The sequence below is a fragment of the Hordeum vulgare genome, chromosome 2H, assembly GCF_904849725.1.
Source record: "Hordeum vulgare subsp. vulgare chromosome 2H, MorexV3_pseudomolecules_assembly, whole genome shotgun sequence".
NCBI classification, from domain to species: Eukaryota; Viridiplantae; Streptophyta; class Magnoliopsida; order Poales; family Poaceae; genus Hordeum; species Hordeum vulgare.
In genome coordinates, this window is record NC_058519.1 from 434,756,427 (window position 1) to 434,777,091 (window position 20,665).

Here is a 20,665-nt window from a genome sequence, read left to right on the forward strand (position 1 = left end):
ATATTGCCACGTAGGACTACCACGTAGGACTGGGTTGGATTGCCAACGAACATTTAGGATCGTCGTAAAGGTTACGACGATCCAGGAATCGTCGTAAAGGTTACGACGATTCTGATCAAAACGTCGCTGCTGTTCATTTGTGACGCTCCGTTTTTGACGTTTGGTTTTTCGTCGTGAGATCGTCGTAAACTAAAAACCGTGACGATGTAGCAACGAAAATATAGCGTCGTGTATTAGCATATTAGTTATGCTGATTACGCAAACTATATCGTAGCCAAATACATATCACCCAGTTTCACCTACCAGCAAAAGAAGAAATTCTTCTTTGATTTGAGACACTACTTTTGGGATGATCCTCACCTTTATAAGGAAGGAGTAGATGGTGTTATTAGACGTTGTGTGCCTGAACATGAACAGGGACAGATCCCGCAGAAGTGTCATTCCGAAGCCTACGGAGGACACCATGCTGGAGATAGAACTGCTCATAAGGTATTGCAATCAGGTTTCTATTGGCCCACTCTCTTCAAGGATGCACGTAAGTTTGTCTTGTCTTGTGACGAATGCCAAAGAATAGGGAACATCAGTAAACGTCAGGAAATGCCTATGAACTATTCACTTGTCATTGAACCATTTAATGTCTGGGGCTTTGATTATATGGGACCCTTCCCGAGTTCCAATGGGTATACTCACATCTTAGTTGCTGTTGATTATGTCACTAAGTGGGTAGAAGCTATCCCCACTAGAAATGCTGATCACCACACCTCTATCTAGATGCTTAAAGAAGTCATTTTCCCAAGATTTGGAGTCCCTAGATATCTGATGAGTGATGGCGGTTCACACTTCATTCATGGTGTTTTCCGCAAGATGCTCGCTAAGTATGATGTCAACCATAGAGTTGCATCTCCTTATCATCCTCAGTCTAGTGGTCAAGTGGAGTTGAGTAATAGGGAGATGCTGATGCAACAAAAGACCTTCCAACGGCGCGAGAAAAACGTGCTGACGGGAGACTGTTCTTGTCTTGATTCTCCTCAGCAACGACACCAGGAATCCTTCTGCTACGGCTACACCTTTAGGGACTTCCTAGGCAAATATGCAAAGGATTTCCCCGTGGCCTTGGAGCCTTGCGTTGGTGTTCCCTCGAAGCGGAAAGGGTGATGTAGCACAGCGGTGGTAAGTATTTCCCTCAGTTTTGAGAACCAAGGTATCGATCTAGTGAAGGAGTATCACAAGTGCCTGCACAAACACAAAAAGCTTGCTCCCACCGCTATGAAGGGGTTGTCAATCCCTTATAGATTGTTTGCCAAGTGAGAACTGAAAGCAACAAAGTAACAAAGCAAAGTAAAAGCGGAGGTGTAAACGATGGGTGTCAATAGACCCGGGGGCCATAGTGTTTACTAGTGGCTTCTCTCATGAAAGCAACTAGACGGTGTGTGAACGAATTACCGTCGAGCAATTGATAGAACCACGCAAAGTCGTGACGTCATCTATGGCAATGATTATATCTATAGGCATCACGTCCAAAACAAGTAGACCGATACTTTCTGCATCTACTACTATTACTCCACACGTCAACCGCTATCCAGCATGCATCTAGTGTATTAAGTCCAAAAGAACAGAGTAATGCCTTAAGCAAGATGACATGATGTAGATGGACAATCTCATATCTACGACAAAGCCCACCTTGTTACCCTTGATGGCAACTACATGATGTGTGCCTTGCTGCCCCTACTGTCACTGCGAAAGGTCACCACACGGTAACAACCCAAAACCAAGCACTTCTCCCATTGCAAGAATCATAGATCTAGTTGGCCAAACAAAACCCAAGACTCGGACAGACTTGCAAGGATATCAAATCATGCATATAAGAAATCAGCAAAGACTCAAATATATATAATAGATAATCTGATCACAAATCCACAATTCATCGGATCTCGACAAACACACCGCCAAAGAGGATTACATCGGATAGATCTCCATGAAGATCATGGAGAACTTTGTATTGAAGATCCAAGAGAGAGAAGAAGTCATCTAGCTACTAACTACAGACCCGTAGGTCTGAAACTACTAACGAGTCATTGGAGGGACGATGATGTTGATGAAGAAGCTCTCCAACTCCAAAGTCCCCTCCGGCAGGGCATCGGGAAGGGTCTCCAGATGAGATCTCGCGGAAACGGAAGCTTGCGGCGGCGGAGAAGTGTTTTCGTGGACGACCTGATTTTTTTTTGGATTTTTAGGGAATATATAGGCTAAAGACCTAGGGCGGGGGAGCGCCAGGGAGGCCACAAGCTTGGTTGCCGCGGCCTCCCCCTGGTCGCGGCAACAGGGCTTGTGGGCTCCCTGTGGGCCCACTTTCTTGGCCCTGAAACCTCGTGATCTTCTTCCGTTCTGGAAAAAATCATTTTGGGGATTTTATTCCGTTTGGACTCCGTTCCAAAATCAGATATGAAAAGAGTCAAAAACACAGAAAAAACAGGAACTGGCGCTTGGCACTGAGTTAATAAGTTAGTCCCAAAAAAGATATAAAAGGTAAACAAAACATCCAAAGTTGACAAGATAACAACGTGAAACCATCAAAAATTATAGATACGTTTGAGACGTATCAAGCATCCCCAAGCTAAACTCCTGCTCGTCCTCGAGTAGGGAAGTGATAAAGAATGAATTTTTGATGCTTTCATGCTACCTAGCATAGATGTCCTTTGTAACTCCTCTTAGGTGACGTGAATGTTCACATCCATTAGATTCAAAACAATAGTTTGCTATTGACGTGGAAACAATAATACTTCAAGCAAACTGGCAAAGTAATCATGAACTTTCAAAATAACAAGGCCAAAAGAAAGTTATCCCTACAAAATCATATAGTCTGGCTATGCCCTATCATCATTGCACAACGAATTTAAATCATGCAAAACCCCGGTATTGGCCAAGTAATAGTTTTCACACCTTTACTTTCTCAAACTTTTTCAACTCTCACGCAATACATGAGCGTGAGCCATGGTTTTAGCACTATAAGTGGTGTGGAGTGTGGTGGAGGTTGCAAGACAAAAAAGGAGAAGATGATCACATTAACTAGGCATATCAATGAGCTGTGGAGATGCTCATCAATAGATATCAATGTGAATGAGTAGGGATTGCCATACAAATGATGCACTAGAGCTAAGAGTATGTGAAAGCTCTTAAAGAAAACTAGTGGGTGTGCATCCAACTTGCTTGCTCACGAAGACCTAAGGCCATTTTGAGGAAGCCTATCATTGGAATATACAAGCCAAGTTATATAATGAAAATTTCCCACTAGCTATATGGTGGTGACAAAACGAGAGACTCTCAATCATGAAGATCATGCTGCTTAATATGCACAAGTGTGGAAAGGTGGTAGCATTGTCCCTTCTCTCTTTTTCTCTCATTTTTTTTGGATGGGCTCTTTGGCCTCTCTTTTTTCTTTTTTTTGGTGGGCATCTTTGGCCTCTTTTATTTCCTCACATGGGACAATGCTCCATCAATGATGATCATCACACTTACAACTCAAAACCTAGAGCAATGATGACTCTATATGGAATGCCTTCGGTAGTGTACCGTAACAATGATCTAGCATGGCATAGACATAAATGGAAACATCATGCTTGCTATCTTATGATCATGCAATGGCAATGTAGAAGCTGTGGCATATGTCATGGTGGTAGTTGCATGGCAATATATCTCGGAATGGCTTTGAAAAATCCATAGTAGGTAGGTATGGTGGCTGTTTTGAGGGAGGCCAATGGTGGTTTTATGCACTGGCGAAAGTTGCACGACACTAAAGAAGATAGTTATGGTGGAAGGTGAAAGTGCATCTAAACCATGGACTCAACATTAGTCATGAAGAACTCATATGCTTGTTGCAAAAGTTTTAGTAGTAATCGAAACAAAGCATTCAACGCATACTCCTAGGGGAACGGTTGGTAGGTATAAACCATCGCGCGATGCCGACCGCCACACAAAGGATGAAAATCAATAAACTAATCATGCTCAGACTTCATCACATAACGGTTCACCATACGTGCATGCTACGGGAATCACTAACTTCAACACAAGTATTTCTAGATCCACAACACCTTACTAGTATAACTTCAATATTACCACAACCACAACTCAAAACTAATTGAGATGAATCAAACTTCTCTAACTATTCAATGCACATGAAGGTGGAAGTTTTCGTATCCCTTTGGATAACTACCCCTTTTGAGACTACTTTCATAGCATAGATCAACTACCAAGCCATGCACTGCCATGCTCTAAAATATGTAAATGAAGCACATAGAGTAAAATCAACTAGCTCTAAAGATATAAGTGAAACACATGTGAGCTGAATTGCCTAACTCAGAGGATATGAGTGAAGCTCGACAAAATCACGATGAGTGCATGTCTCTCTCTCTAGGTGTGCAGCAAGGAAGATTGTGACACAAAAAAAAATACTCCTATGATACAAGACACTCCAAGCAAAACACATATCATGTGGTGAATAAAAATATAGCTCCAAGTAACGTTACCGATGGATTGAAGACGAAAGAGGGGATGCCTTCCCGGGGCATCCCCAAGCTCAGACTTTTTCGGCATCCTTGAATCCAATTGGGGTGCCTTGGGCATCCCCAAGCTTGAGATCTTGCCACTCTTTATCTCTTTGTCCATAAGAACTTCACCGAGAACTTGAAAACTTCACAACACGAAACTTAAACAGAAACTCGTATATCATTAGTATAAGAAAGCAAATCACCATTTTCTTAGGCACTGTAGCAAACTTAAATTCTACTTATGTTGGTGTTGGGTTGCTGTATTTTCACTTTTCCATGGCTAGTACCATCCGATACTATCCATAGTTTCATCAAAATAAGCAACCAATTCAACAAAAACAAAATCTGTTAATAGCAGACCAGTCTATAGCAATCTGTATACTTTGTATACTTCTGGTACTTCACAAAATCTGTAAAATTACGACAGTCTGAAGAATTTGCGTAGAAATCAGCATAAAAAGAATCAACTCAAAATCTCTTACAGAAAAAAAATGAAAATTCGTTTCGTGAGCAGAAAGTTTCTGTCTTTTCCAGCATGACCAAACGATCATCCCCAAGACTAATCATAACGGTTTTGCTTGGCACATACACAAAACAAACAATCATAACAGAATTATGATGGTGTGGAGAAAACAAAACAGGAAGCAAAAAGCAAAGAAAAATTTATTCATTGGGTTGCCTCCCAACAAGCGCTATCGTTTAAGGATAAAGGATAAAGACTAATCATAACGGTGAAGTTCTTATGGACAAAGATATAAAGAGTGGCAAGAGCTCAAGCTTGGGGATGCCCAAGGCACCCCAATTGGATTCAAGGATGCCGAAAAAGTCTGAGCTTGGGGATGCCCCGGGAAGGCATCCCCTCTTTCGTCTTCAATCCATCGGCAATGTTACTTGGAGCTATATTTTTATTCACCACATGATATGTGTTTTGCTTGGAGCGTCTTGTATCGTAGGAGTCTTTCATTTTTGTTGTGTTACAATCTTCCTTTCTGCACACCTAGAGAGAGAGACATGCACTAACCGTGATTTTGTCGAGCTTCACTTATATCCTTTGAGTTAGGCAATTCAGCTCACATGTGTTTCACTTATATCTTTTGAGCTAGTTGATTTTGCTCTATGTGCTTCACTTCTATATTTTGGAGCACGGCAGTGCGTGGCGTGGTAGTTGATCTATGCTATGAAAGTAGTCTCAAAAGGGGTAGTTATCCAAAGGGAAATGAAAACTTCCACCTTTATGTGCATTGAGTAGTTAGAGAAGTTTGATTCATCTCAATTAGTTTTGAGTTGTGGTTGTGGTAATATTGAAGTTATACTAGTAAGGTGTTGTGGATCTAGAAATACTTGTGTTGAAGTTAGTGATTCCCGTAGCATGCACGTATGGTGAACCTCTATGTGATGAAGTCTGAGCATGATTAGTTTATTGATTGTCATCCTTTGTGTAGCGGTCGGGATCGCGCGATGGTTTATATCTATCAACCATTCCCCTAGGAGTATGTGTTGAATGCTTTGTTTCGATTACTACTAAAACTTTTGCAACAAGCATATGAGTTCTTCATGACTAATGTTGAGTCCATGGTTTAGATGCACTTTCACCTTCCACCATCACTATCTTCTTTAGTGTCGTGCAACTTTCGCTGGTGCATAAAACCACCATTAGCCTCCCTCAAAACAGCCATCATACCTACCTACTATGGCTTTTTCAAAGCCATTCCGAGATATATTGCCATGCAAACACCATGACATGTGCCACAGCTTCTACATTGCCATTGCATGATCATAAGATAGCTAGCATGATGTTTCCATTGATGTCTATGCCATGCTAGATCATTGTCACAGTACACTACCAAAGGCATTCCATATAGAGTCATCATTGATCTAAGTTTTGAGTTGTAAGTGTGATGGTCATCATTGATGGAGCATTGTACATGTGAGGAAATAAAAGAGGCCAAAGATGCCCACCAAAAAAAGAGGCCAAAGAGCCCACCAAAAAATGAGAGAAAAAGAGAGAAGGGACAATGCTACTATCTCATTTCCACACTTGTGCTTCATATTAAGCACCATGATCTTCATGATTGAGAGTCTCTCGTTTTGTCACCACCATATAGCTAGTGGGAATTTTTCATTATATAACTTGGCTTGTATATTCCTATGATGGGCTTCCTCAAAATTGCCCTAGGTCTTCATGAGCAAGCAAGTTGGATGCACACCCACTAGTTTTCTTTAAGAGCTTTCACATACTCATAGATCTAGTGCATCTCTTGCATGGCAATCCCTACTCATTCACATTGATATCTGTTGATAAGCATCTCCATAGCTCATTGATATGCCTAGTCAATGTGACCGTCTTCTCCTTTTTTGTCTCACAACCTCCACCACTCCATTCCACCTATAGTGCTATAACCATGGCTCACGCTCATGTATTGCGTGAGAGTTGAAAAAGTTTGAGAAAGTAAAGGTGTGAAAACAATTACTTGGCCAATACCGAGGTTGTGCATGATTGAAATTCGTTGTGCAAGGATGATAGAGCATAGCCAGACTATATGATTTTGTAGGGATAACTTTCTTTTGGCCTTGTTGTCTTGAAAGTTCATCATTACCTTGCTAGTTTGCTTGAAGTATTATTGTCTCCACATCAATAGCAAACTATTGTTTTGAATCTAACGGATCTGAACATTCATGTCACGTGAGAGAAGTTACAAAGGTCAACTATACTAGGTAGCATGCAACATCAAAAAATCATTCTTTATCACTTCCCTACTCGAGGACGAGGAGGAGTTAAGCTTGGGGATGCTTGATACGTCTCCAACGTATCTATAATTTTTGATGGTTCCATGCTATTATCTTGTCAACTTTGGATATTTTATATGCATGAATATGCTATTTTATATCTTTTTGGGACTAACCTATTAACTCAGTGCCAAGTGCCAGTTTCTGTTTTTTCTGTGTTTTTTGACCCTTTTTCAGACGGAGTCCAAATGGAATGAAACTTTATGATGATTTTTTTGGACCAAAAGAGAGCCCCGAAGCTTTGGAAGAAGGCCAGAAGAGCCACGAGGGAGTCACAAGCCCTGACGCCGCGGCCATCCCCCCAGGCTGCACCGTGTAGGCTTGTGATCTCCTCGTTGGCCCAACTGGCGCAATTCCACCGCCATAAATATCTACAAATTCAAAAAACCCCAGAAATAAACCTAGATCGGGAGTTCCGCCGCCGCAAGCCTCCGTAGCCACCAAAAATATCAATCTGAAGCCCGTTCCGGCACCCTGCCAGAGGGGGAATCCATCTCCAGTGACCATCTTCATCATCCCGGCGATCTCTATGACAAGGAGGGAGTAGTTCTCCCTCGGGCTGAGGGTATGTACCAGTAGCTATGTGTTTGACCTCTCTCTCTCTCGTGTTCATGAGATGTCATGATCTCGATGTACCGCAGGCTTTGCTACTATAGTTGGATCTTATGATGTTCTTCCCCCTCTCCCTTCTTGTAATGAATTGAGTTTTCCCCTTTGAAGTTATCTTATCGGATTGAGTCTTTGAGAACACTTGATGTATGTCTTGCACGTGTCTATCTGCGGTGATCAACTTGCGGGTTTGTGACATTTGGAACCTATGCATATGGGTTGGCACACGTTTGATTCATGTGAGTACTCGATGTATGTTTTGGTGATCAACTTGCGGGTTCGTGACATTGGGAACCTATGCATAGGGGTTGGCACACGTTTTGACTCTTCGGTAGAAACTTTGCGGCACTCTTTGAAGTTCTATGTGTTGGTTGAATATATGATTCGGAGATTGTGTGATGCATATCGTATAATCATGTCCACGGATACTTGAGGTGACAATGGAGTATCTAGGTGACATTAGGGTCTTGGTTGATATGTATCTGAAGGTGTTATTCTAGTACGAACTCTATGATGGATCGAACGGAAAGAATAGCTTCGTGTTATTTTTCTACGGACTCTTGAATAGATTGATCAGAAAGAATAACTTTGTGGTGGTTTCGTACCTGACAATAATCTCTTCGTTTGTTCTCCGCTATTAGTGACTTTGGAGTGACTCTTTGTTGCATGTTGAGGGCTAGTTATATGATCCAATTGTGTTATCTTTGTTGAGAGAACTTCACTAGTGAAAGTATGAAGCCTAGGCCTTCTTTCCACACATTACAATACCGTTTGTGCTCACTTTTGTTACTAGTTACCTTGCTGTTTTTGTAATTTCATATTACAAAAACCTATACCTACCATCCATATTGCACTTGTATCACCATCTCTTCGCCGAACTAGTGCACCTATACAACTTACCATTGTATTGGGTGTGTTGGGGACACAAGAGACTCTTTGTTATTTGGTTGCAGGGGTGCTTGAGAGAGACCATCGTTATCCTACGCCTCCCACGGATTGATAAACCTTAGGTCAACCACTTGAGGGAAAATTGCGACTGTCCTACAAACCTCTGCACTTGGAGGCCCAACAACGTCTACAAGGAGAAGGTTGCGTAGTAGACATCAATGCACCACTCGGTGTGCTGCACCCCGAGCATCGTGTGTGGATGTTGCGAACATCTGACATACACGTTTTTGATGACTACGTGATAGTTCAGTGTGTAATACTTAATGGCTTAGAAGCAAGGCGCCAAAGACGGTTTTGAAACGCCACAGAACAAAAGAGATGTTCTAAGAGATGAAATTAAGATTTCATGCTCGTGCCCTTGTTGAAAGGTATGAGACCTCCGACGTGTCTACAAAGTAAAGGAGAAAAGCTCAATCGTTGAGCATGTGCTCAGATTGTCTGAGTACAACAATCGCTTGAATGAAGTGGGAGTTGATCTTCCAGATGAGATAGTTCTCCAAAGTCACTGCCACTAAGCTGCTAGAGCTTCGTGATGAAGTATAACATATCAAGGGTACATATGATGATCCTTGAGCGATTCGCAATGTTTGACACTGCGAACGTAGAAATCAAGAAGGAGCATCAATTGTTCATGGTTAGTAAAACCATTAGTTTCAAGAAGGGCAAGGGCTAGAGGGGATACTTCATGAAACGGCAAACCAGTTGCTGCTCTAATGAAGAAACCCAAGATAGAACCCAAACCCGAGACTAAGTGCTTCTGTTATGAGGGGAACGGTCACTAAGGCGGAGCTACCCTAGATACTTGGTAGATGAGAAGGCTGGCGAAGTCAACAGAAGTATATTTGATATACATGATATTGATGTGTACTCTACTAGTACTCCTAGTAGCATGAGGGTATAAGATACCGGTTCGATTGCTAAGTGATTAGTAACTCGAAATAAAAGCTACGGAATAAACAGAGACTAGCTAAAGGCGAGGTGACGATAAGTATTGGAAGTGTTTCCAAGGTTGATGTGATCAAACATCGCACGCTCCCTCTACCATCGGGATTGGTGTTAAACCGAAATAATTTTTATTTGATGTTTGCATTGAGCATGAACATGATTGGATCGTGTTTATTGCAATACAAATATTCATTTAAAGAGAATAATGGTTATTCTATTTGCTTGAATAATTACCTTCAATGGTTTATTGAATCTCGATCGTAGTGTTACACATGTTCATAATATTGATGCCAAAAGATACAAAATAGTAATGATAGCACCCCTTACTTGTGGCACTGCCGCTTGAGTCATGACGGTATAAAATGCATGAAGAAGCTCCATGCCGATGGATCTTTGCACTCACTCATTTTTGAAACGTTTGAGACATGCAAACCATACCTATTGGTATAAACGCATGAAGAAACTCCATGCAGATGGATCGTTTGGACTCACTTGATTTTGAATCACTTGAGACATGCAAAACATACCAGATGGAACAAGAGAGTAACTTGTTGGAAGTAATACATTTTTGATGTGTGCAGCCTAATGAGTGCTGAGGCACGCAGTGGATATCGTTATGTTCTTACTTCACTGACGACTTGAGTAGATACTGGAGTATTTACTTGATGAATCACAAGTCTGAAATGTTGAAAAGTTCAAAGCCATTTCAGAGTGAAGATCGTCGTGACAAGAGGATAAATTGTCTACGATATGATCATAGAGATGAATATCTGAGTTGCAAGTTTTGATACACAGTGTAGACAATGTGGAAATTGTTTCACAATTCATGCCACCTGGAACACCATAGTGTGATGGTGTGTCCGAATGTCATGGCCGCACCCTATTTGATATGGTGCATACTATGATGTCTCTTACCGAATTACCACTATCGTTTATGGGTTATGCATTAGAGACAACCGCATTCACTTTAAATAGGGCACCGTGTATTTCCATTGAGATGACACAATATGAATTCTGGTTTGGAGAAACCTGAGCTGTTGTTTCTTGAAAGTTTGGGGCTACGACATTTATGTGAAAAAGTTTCAGACTGATAAGTTTGAACCCAAAGCGGATAAATGCATCTTCATAGGATATCTAAAACAGTTGGTTACATCTCCTATCTCAGATCCGGAAGCAGAGTGTTTGTTTCTAGAAACGGTTCCTTTCTCGAGGAAAGGTTTCTCTTGAAAGAATTGAGTGGGAGAGTGGTAGAACTTGATGAGGTTATTGAATCGTCACTTCAAACCAGTGTGTAGCAGGGCGCAGGAAGTTGTTCTTGTGGCGCCTACACCAATTGAAGTGGAAGCTGATGATGGTGATCATTAAGCTTCAGATCAAGTTACTACAAACCTCGTAGGTCAACAAGGTCGCGTACTACTAGAGAGTGGTATGGTAACCCTGTCTTGGAGGTCATGTTGTTGAACAACAATGAACCTATGAGCTACGGAGAAGCGATGGTGGGCCCGGATTCCGACAAATGGCTGGAGGCTATGAAATCCGAGAGAGGATCCATGTATGAAAAGAAAGTGTAGACTTTGGAAGAACTACTTGATGGTCGTAGGACTATTAAGTAAAGATGGATCTTTAAAGGGAATATAGATGATGATGGTGAAAAGTCACCATTAAGAAAAGCTCGACTTATCGCAAAGATGTTTCGACAAGTTCAAGAAGCTGACTATGATGAGACTTTCTCACTCGTAGTGATGCTAAAAGTCTGTTGAAATTATGTTAGTAGTTGTTGCATTGTTTATGAAATATTGCACATAGGATGTCAAAACATTGTTTCCTCAACGGTTTCCTTGAGGAAAGGTTGTATGTGATACAACTAGAAGGTTTTGTCGATCCTAAGGATGCTAACAAGTATGCAAGCTCCAGCGGTCCTTCTATGGACTGGTGCAAGCATCTCGGGGTTGGAATATACGCTTTGACGAGATGATCAAAGCTTTTGGGTTTGTACAAGGTTTATGAGAAACTTGTATTTCCAAAGAAGTGAGTGGGAGCACTATAGAATTTCTGATAAGTATATGTGGTTGACATATTGTTGATCGGAAATAATGTAGAATTTTTGGAAAGCATAAAGGTTGTTTGAAAGGTGTTTTTAAAAGGAAAACCTGGATTAAGCTACTTGAACATTGTGCGTCAAGATCTATGGCGATAGATCAAGACGCTTATTAAAGAACTTTCAACGAAATGCATGCCCTGACAAGTTTTTGAAGGAGTTCAAAATATATCGGCAAAGAAGGAGTTCTTGGTTGTGTTGTAAGGTGTGAATTTGAGTAAGACTCAAAGCCCGACCACGGCAGAAGAAAGAGAAAGGACGAAGGTCGTCCCCTATGCCTTAGCCGTAGGCTCTAAAGTATGCCAAGCTGTGTACCGCACCTGATGTGTGCCTTGCCATGAGTCTGTCAAGGGGTACAAAAGGTGATCCATGATTGAATCACTAAAACAGCGGTCAAAGTTATCCTTAGTAACTAGTGAACTAAGGAATTTTTCTCGATTATGGAGGTGATTAAAGAGTTCGTCGTATAGGGTTACGTTGATGCAAGCTTTGACACTAATATGAATAACTCTATGTAGTAAAACGGATTCGTATATAGAATAGATATTTGGAGTATTTCTGAATAGCACGTAGTAGCAGCATCTATAAGATGACATAAATATTTGTAAAGCACACACGGATCTGAAAGATTCAGAACCATTGACTAAAACCTGTCTCACAAGCAAGACGTGATCAAACCCAAGAACTGTATGGGTGTTGGATTCGTTAAAATCACATGGTGATGTAAACTAGATTATTGACTCTAGTGCAAGTGGGAGACTATTGGAAATATGCCCTCGAGGCAGTAATAAATTAGTTATTATTATATTTATTTTTCATGATAATCTTTTATTATCCATGCTATAATTGTATTGATTGGAAACACAAATACATGTGTGGATACATAGACAAAACACTGTCCCTAGTAAGCCTCTAGTTGACTAGCTCGTTGATCAAAGGTGGTCAAGGTTTCCTGACCATAGACAAGTGTTGTCACTTGATAATGGGATCACATCATTAGGAGAATCATGTGATGGACAAGACCCAAATTATGAACGTAGCATGTGATCGTGTCATTTTATTGCTATTGTTTTCTGCGTGTCAAGTATTCATTCCTATGACCATGAGATCATGTAACTCACTGACACCGGAGGAATACCTTGTGTGTATCAAACGTCACAACGTAACTGGGTGACTATAAAGGTGCTCTAATGGTATCTTCAAAGGTGTCTGTTGAGTTAGCATGGATCAAGACTGGGATTTGTCACTCAGTGTGACGGAGAGGTATCTCGGGGCCCACTCGGTAATACAACATCACACACAAGCCTTGCAAGCAATGTGAGTCAAGTGTGAGTCACGGGATCTTGTATTACAGAACGAGTAAATAGACGTGTCGGTAATGAGATTGAAATAGGTATAGGGATACTAACGATCAAATCTCGGGCAAGTAACATACCGAAGGACAAAGGGAATGTTATACGGGATTATATGAATCCTTAGCACAGAGGTTTAACCGATAAGATCTTCGTAGAATATGTAGGATCCAATATGGGCATCTAGGTCCCGCTATTGGATATTGACCGAGAAGTGTCTCGGGTCATGTGTGCATAGTTCTCGAACCCGCAGGGTCTGCACACTTAAGGATCGATGATGTTTTAGTACAGTTGAGTTACATGTGTTGGTGACCGAAGGTTGTTCGGAGTCCCGGATGACATCAAGGACGTCACGAGGGTTTCTGGAATGGTCCGGAAACGAAGATTGATAAATATGATGTTGGTATTTGGATTCCGAAGGTTTTCGGGCATTGTCGACAGTGTACCGGGAGTGACGAATGGGTTACGGGGGCCTCCCACCTTATTTCTCATATAGATAATTGTCAACAATAATAATTCATGATCAAATATATTTGTGTGGGTATATATGTCTAGATCATTCCCCAACACATGACGCTTGCTAAGAAAAAAAGGCAAAATATAGGAAGTGGTGAAGATCACCATGACTCTTGCATAAAGGTAAGTACTAGAAAGTAAAAGATAGGCCCTTCGCAAAGGGAAGCAGAGGTTATCATGCGCTTTTTGTTTTTGGATGTGCAAACCGTTAATGCAAAGGAACGTCATGTTGTATTGCCCTTTGTGATAGCAACCTTTATTATGCCGTCTGTCGCTTTTATTTTTTTACCATCACAAGTTCGTACAATGCTTATTTTCCCTTACAATAAAAGATCATACATATTTAGGAGCAATTTTTATTGCTTTTTGCACCGAGGACAACTTACTTGAAGGATCTTACTCAATCCACATGTAGGTATAGTGGACTCTCATGGCAAAACTGGTTTAAGGGTGTTTGGATGCACAAGTAGTATTTCTACTTGGTGCGGAAGTTTTGGCTAGTATGAGGTGGAAGCAAGCACCACATGTTGGAGGATCCTTAACAATATAACTTCTATACAAATATACCCAATCATAACTCATTAAGTTGTTTTCCTTGTCCAATTTTCACTAATTTACTCGAGTTTGAAAATACTTAATGAGATCACAACCAGAGAAGATGTCCAAGATAGTATATTTATATGTGGAATCTCTCTTCCTTCAATATTCTTTCATGAATTGTTCAAGTGACCAATGCGGTGTTTGCTAACTTTCAATAAATTTTACCACCTATACTTATTATGTGTGAAGTCATTACTCCCCATGGGATAATTATATTAAGCATATTTAATTTAAGATTTATGATATTCAATTCATTCAACCATTTACTCATAGGATTTAGTGAAGCACAAAAGTAAATGAGAAAACTACTCCAAAACATATAAGTGAAGATCAATGAGTAGTCAAATAATTAAGTAGCTATGTGAGGACTTTCTCTATCTCCTAATAAATATTTTTAGATCTGAGTATTTTATTTAAACAACAAGCAAAAGAAAATAGCACTCCAAGAATAGGACGCATCATGTGAACGAATAAAAATTTAGGCTCAACATAGGCTAACTGATAGTTGACGAAGAGAGGTGGGATGTGTAGCATCCCCAAGCTTAGATGCTTGGGAGTTCTTGAAATATTTACTTGTGGTGCCTTGGGCATCCCCAAGCTTGATCTTTTGTATCTGGTTCAATCCTCTCATATCCCGGTTTCACCTATTCTCAAAAACTTCATCCACACAAAACTTGAAAAGAACTTGTAAGATAGGTTAGTGCACATAATAATAAATCAACTCTTTATGTACTGCCAAGACAAGTTGCACAATAATTGCAAACATAATCTACTGTTTACTTTTCAACAATTTATATCTATCAATATAGGCTATGAAAACTATAGGATGACTAGATAACAAAACTATGATAGCAATCTCTCCAAACAGAATAGTCTATAGCAATTTATGAAAACAGTGTACTTGTGTAACTCAAAAAATTGATAAAATTTAGGGCATGCTATAAACTTTATCTGACAACACTGTGTAAAAATTTCAAAAACTTTTACCTTCCAATAAAATATGAAAATTCAAACACTACAACACCAGTTTCTGTTTTTTACACGACACCAATCAAATCATGCAATGCAAGCATCCTAATGCAATTCTTGGAACTTTTTATTGAAAAACAAGATTATAAATAACACCCAACAAAGAACAACAAAATAAAATGACACTCCAAGCAAAACTCATATTATGTCGCGAATAAATATATAGCTCCAAGTTAGATATACCGATAATGTTAAAGACGAAAGAGGGGATGCCTTCCGGGGCATCCCCAAGCTTAGGCGCTTGAGTCTTCCTTGGATATTACCTTGGGGGTGCCTTGGGCATCCCCAAGCTTAGGTTCTTGTCACTCCTTATTCTCCTCATATCGGTATCTCACCTAGAACTTGAAAACTTCAATCACACAAAACTTAACGGAACTTCGTGAGATGGGTTATAAATAATGATCATTCACTTAGGTACTGTCAAGAAAAGGTTCATAATTGTTCCCAGACAATACCTACTGTATTCTAATATTCCCATAATTTATATCACTGAATATAAGCTATGGGAACACTAAAACAAGCAAACTATGCATGCAAAACAGAATCTGTCAAAAACAGAACAGTCTGTGAAGATTTGTAGTGTAACCATACTTCCCTGCCTCTAAAAATTCTAAACAATTAGTAAAATCCATGAAATTTGTATATAAATCATGTGTAAGAAATTCAGATCAAAAGCACGCCCAGGGAATTTACAAAATTCCTGGACTGAGAGCAAATGTTTCTGTTTTTGCACAGAATCAAGTCAACTATCATCCACACTATCCCAAAGGCTTTACTTGGCACTTTATTGAAATAAAAGGCAAAAAACATGATTACTACAGTAGGTTAATCATGTGAACACCAAAAACCAGAAAGTAAAAGTGTTGGGTTGTCTCCCAACAAGCGCTTTTCTTTAAAGCCTTTTAGATAGGCATGATGACTTCAATGATGCGCACATAGGAATAGTAATTATAACATGCAAAAGAGCATCATGAATCTCATGGCAAGCACATTTAAGTCTAACCCAATTCCTATGCATAGGGATTTTGTGAACAAACAATTTATGGGAGCAAGAACCAACTAGCATAGGAAGGCAAAACAAACATAACTTCAAAACTTTGAACACATAGAGAGGAAATTTGATATTATTGCAATTCCTACAACCATATGTTCCTCCCTCATAATAATTTTCAGTAGCATCATGAATGAATTTCACAATATAACCAGCACATAAAGCATTCTTTTAATGATCTACAAGCATAGAAAATTTACTACTCTCCACACAAGAAAATTTCTTCTCATGACTAATAGTGGGAGTATCATAAAAGAATTCAATACTACAAATTTGTTCCACATTAAAAGAGTAATATTCAGTAAAATGATATTCATAATTATGACAAGTATCATAATATTAATCATCACTCTTTTCATTGCATAAGTATCATCACAATAGTCATCATAAGTAGGAGGCATGCAATCATTATAACAAATTTGATCATTCAAAGTAGGGGGAATAAAAATATCATATTCATTAAGAATAGCATCCCCAAGCTTGGGAAAAACATTAATTGCAGCAATAAATTCTCAAACATGGCATCCCCAAACTTGTGGATTTGTATATCATAAACATAATCACTCTCATCATTAATAGTATGAATAGCACCAATAGTATAGCTATTATTATCATCATCCTCCAAGTTGGTGCCATAAATATTTTCAATATTATAAGAAGTATCATTATCGTCCCAATTATAATTATCACAACAAGCAATAGACATAACAAAATCATCCTCAAGTGTATCATCTTCCACAACTATTCATTCTCATGAGGCCTATCAATAATGGGAGCAACATTATTTGGGAGAGATACCTCTTTACCTTTACTTTTCCTTCTTTTTTCTTCGCCGCATTATGCGTGGGTTTATTTGATTCCTCCAAGATTCTTTTTGAAGAGGTTGGTTGAATAAAAATCTCCTCCTCGTTACTTGATTCATCATAAGAAAAAATAGGAGGATATTGGGAAACCTCTTCCCCTTTATTAGTATTCTCTTCATCTTCTATTTGTTTCTTGTCATTAAGTAATTGGTAATATAAGGATTCTCAAAGCAATTTACCATGCAATACATACAGATTTCATGTAGATCAAAATCAATCATCTTCATACCCCAAAAATAGACTAAGTTCATTATGATGCTCAAGGGTAATGATGTTATCACAATTTTTGGATACAATTCGATCATGAAATAATCCACATTGGAAATTCAAATGACCACTTTCATTTTCAAAGTTCACAAGGATGGCGAGAAATATTAAGTCTTTCAGCACAAACATATAGCCTCTCTTGCAACCATTTAGTTTCTAAATACTTATGCCTCTTACAAAATATATCTTACCTTTTAGGCATGTCTTCACAAACTCTATGCACTCCACAAAATTGACATGCTTATAAGAAATCTTTTTATCATGACTAGTGAAATCATCATTAGTAACAACATTGCAATAATTCTCATCACTCAAAGATTTAGTACCAAACATTTTAATAACTTCTTCTTCTAACACTTCAGCACAATTTTCCTTTCCATCATTTTCACGAAAGACACTGAAAAGATGAAGCATATGAGGCAACCTCAATTCCATTTTTTGTAGTTTTATTTTATAAAACCAAACTAGTGAAACAACAAGAAACTAAAGGATTTAATTGCAAGATCTAAAGATATACCTTCAAGCACTCACCTCCCCGGCAACGGCGCCAGAAAAGAGCTTGATGTCTACTACACAACCTTCTTCTTGTAGACTCGTGTTGGGCCTCCAAGCGCAGAGTTTTGTAGGACAATACCAAGTTTCCCTCAAGTGGATGACCTAAGGTTTATCAATCCATGGGAGGCATAGGATGAAGATGGTCTCTCTCAAGCAACCCTCCAACCAAATAACAAAGAGTCTCTTGTGTCCCCAACACACCCAATACAAAGGTAAATCATGTAGGTGCACTAATTCGGTGAAGAGATGGTGATACAAGTGTAATATGGATGGTAGATGTAGGTTTTTGTAATGTGAAATATAAAAACAGCAAGGTAACAAATAATAAACAACGAGCAAAACGTTGTATAAATGCTTGGAAACAAGGCCTAGGGTCCATACTTTCACTAGTGCAAGTTCTCCCAACAATACTAACATAGTTGAATCATACATAAATCCCTCACGTGCGACAAAGAATTCACTCCAAAGTCTCAAATAGCGGAGAACAAACGAATAAATTATTGTAGGGTATGAAACCACCTCAAAGTTATCTTTTTCGATCAATCTTATGAGCTATCCCTATAAGTGTCACGAATAGCCCTAGAATTCGTACTAAAATAACACCTTAACATACATATCAACCAAAACCCTAATTTCACCTAGATACTCCAATGTAACCACAAGTACCCATGGGCTTGATTATACGATATGCATCACACAATTTCAGATTCATCATGTTCAATCCAACACAAAGAACTTCAAAGAGTGCCCCAAAGTTTCTACCGGAGAGTCAAGACAACAACTTGTGCCAACCCCTATGCATAGATTCCCAAGGTCACGGAACCCGCAAGTTGACCACCAAAACATACATCAAGTGGATCAATAGAACACCCCATTTTCATCTCGGATATCCCATCACAAGACATACATCAAGTGTTCTCAAATCCTTAAAGACTCAATCCGATAAGAAAACTTCAAAGAGAAAACTAAATTCATCACAAGAAGATAGAGAGGGGAAAACTCCATATGATTCATCTATATTAATAAAGCCCGGGATACATCATGATTGTGCCATCTCAAGAACACGAGAGAGAGAGAGATCAAGCACATAGCTACTGGTACATACCCTCAGCCCCGAGGGTGAACTACTCCCTCCTCGTCATGGAGACCGCTGGGATGATGAAGATGGCCTCTGGTGCTGGTTTCCCCCTCCGGCAGGGTGCCAGAACGGGCTCCTGATTGGTTTTTCGTGCCTCTGGAGGCTTGCGGCGGCGTAACTCACGATCTTGGTTTCTTTCTGGAGGTTTCTTGATTTATAGTAATTTTTGGCATCGGTCTCACGTCAAGTCGGTGCCCATGGGGCCCACAAGACAAGGGGCGTGCCCTAGGGGGGCCTGGCTTGTGGCTGGGTGGTGGAACCCCTCCAATTGATTCTTTCGCCAGTATTCTTTATATTTTCCAAAAATATTCTCGGTAAATTTTCAGCTCATTCTGAGAACTTTTATTTCTGCACAAAAACAACAACACGGTAGTGATACGTCTCAAACGTATCTATAATTTTTGATGGTTTCACGCTCCTATCTTGCCTTCTTTGTATGTTTTATGTACCTTTTTATATCTTTTTGGGACTAACTTATTAATTCAGTGCCAAGTGCCAGTTCCTGTTTTTTCTGTGTTTTTGACTCTTTTCAGATCTGATTTTGGAACGGAGTCCAAACGGAAGAAAAACCCCGAAATTATTTTTTCCCGAACGGAAGAAGTCCAGGAGGCTTTTGGGCCAAGCCAGGTGGGCTCAAGGGAGCCCACAAGCCCCCACTCCGCCACCAGGGGGAGGCGGCGGCGGGCAGGCTTGTGGCCTCCCTGGCCGCCCCCTGACCTACGTCTTGCGCCTATATATTCCCAAATATTCCGCAAAAAATCAGGGGAGCCTCGAAAATACTTTTCCATCGCCGCAAGCTTCCATTTCCGCGAGATCTCATCTGGAGACCCTTCCCGGCGCCCTGCCGGAGGGGACTTTGGAGTTGGAGGGCTTCTTCATCGTCATCATCGCCCCTCCAATGACTCGTGAGTAGTTCACTTTAGACCTACGGGTCCGTAGTTAGTAGCTAGATGGCTTCTGCTCTCTCTTAGATCTTCAATACAAAGTTCTCCATGATCTTCATGGAGATCTATCCGATGTAATCTTCTTTGGCGGTGTGTTTGTCGAGATCCGATGAATTGTGGACTTGTGATCAAATTATCTATGATATATATTTGAGTCTTTGCTGATTTCTTATATGCATGATTTGATATCCTTGTAAGTCTCTCCGAGTCTTGGGTTTTGTTTGGCCAACTAGATCTATGATTCTTGCAATGGGAGAAGTGCTTGGTTTTGGGTTCTGCCATGTGGTGACCTTTCCCAGTGACAGTAGGGGCAGCAAGGCACACATCAAGCAGTTGCCATCTAGGGTAAAAAGATGGGGGTTTTATCATTGGTTTGAGATTATCCCTCTACATCATGTGATCTTGCTTAAGGCGTTACT